General features: G+C 44.3%; 1 long non-coding RNA gene across 1 annotated transcript; it reads right to left on the reverse strand.

The window, feature by feature from the left end:
• Positions 1-427: 427 nt before the first annotated feature.
• LOC310823963 lies at positions 428-1,346 on the reverse strand. The gene is made up of 3 exons (XR_014554995.1): positions 1,190-1,346; positions 1,028-1,074; positions 428-761 (listed from the first exon to the last, which is right to left on the reverse strand). It is a non-coding gene; the product is annotated as an uncharacterized lncRNA (long non-coding RNA).
• Positions 1,347-1,574: the final 228 nt, after the last annotated feature.

Here is a 1,574-nt window from a genome sequence, read left to right on the forward strand (position 1 = left end):
GTTATATTATGTTTTACTATATATATATATATATATATATATATATAGTAAAATATAATATAACTACACACAACAATCCTACACACTACACACTACACCCTACACACTGGGAGAGGGAACATCTGAACATCCAACATCTCAGTGAAAACACACCACTATCCAACAGCATCATGTTCTGATCCGTCATCTTTGAGCCTTTGGTGTTCAGTGTGATCTTCCTTAGACTAGTTTACACAGGGTCACTGACCAGTCATCGCCCCAAAGCCTAAACCCTGGGTAGAGGGGCTCAGTGAATGTGGAGTGGAATGTGTGCAGGAGGGTCCGTGTGTCAGAGGAGACGCTGTAGAAGGACAGAGTGCCGGCCGGCCAGTCCAGATACACTCCTACTCTGTGGGAGCCAGAGGAGGGGACAGGTATGTCAGTCTTCTTCTTATTATTGTGCCAGGCGGAGTAACTGTCATCAGAGCAGAACAGACTCCAGGACTTGTCATTGAATCCCAACATACAGTCTTTACCCCCACCTCTCCTGCTGATTCCTTTATATGTCACTCCTATAACAGGCTCTCTCCCACTCCTCTCTACCTCCCAGTAACGGCGCCCAGTCAGACCCTCTCTACACAGCACCTGTGGCCAGCCTCCAAATCTCTCTAGGTGATCAGGATACGGCTGCTTCTCTCTCCCCCGTGTCACCTTTCTGTTCTCCTCAGACAGAGAGAGGAGTGTGTGTGCTGTGTTTGGGTCCAGTGTGAGCTCACAGGCATCTGATTGAGAGGCCAAAAATAATCATCAAATCAATACAACTGAATAACTTACAATATTCACATGTGATCATGTTATGGCAACATTCATTTTTTCACAAAATATGACTTATTAATTTAAAATGTTTTACAAGGGATACAACTAACTCACATTTACTAATATTTTAGATGTACATATGAATACAATACTGGTGCTCTGTTTGAACTCTGCTGTACCCTGGTTCTTGAGTAATATCACAGTCCTATTCTCTACAGCGTTGGTGACTTACATCTGATCAGCCCAGGTTTGAGCCTGCACTCTCCACCATGGTCCACACTATATCAACCACAGAAGAACCCACAGAGGTTGAATGACACACTCACAATTATGTGGAAAATAGATACAGTGCATTAATCTCATTGATACGTCCAGCCACATATTCAGCCTTTACCTGAGTGTCTGTAGTTTACAGAGTGGATCTTTCTGTACAGCAGAGAGCAGCGCCAGTCCTGAGTCTCCTGGGTGATTGTAGCTGAGGTCCAGCTCTCTCAGGTGGGAGGGATTAGACCTCAGAGCTGAAGCCAGAGAAACACAGCCTTCCTCTGGGACTCCACAGCCTGACAACCTGGGGAAATAGTGTCACTGTGATATCAAGAATCTGATTATTGCTCTCTAATGTACATGTGGAGCTTTAAATCCTCTTCATTTGCCAGTTGAAAGGCCACATATGAATGAAATAGGAATACAAATAAATACATGCAGCCAAACGATCACTGTGGTGCAAGAATTCATGAGTGAGAGTTATAGTTGCTCTCAACAGGGGAGCAAGCAACCAT

This window comes from Argentina silus, assembly GCF_951799395.1.
Source record: "Argentina silus genome assembly, chromosome: Y".
NCBI lineage: Eukaryota > Metazoa > Chordata > Actinopteri > Argentiniformes > Argentinidae > Argentina > Argentina silus.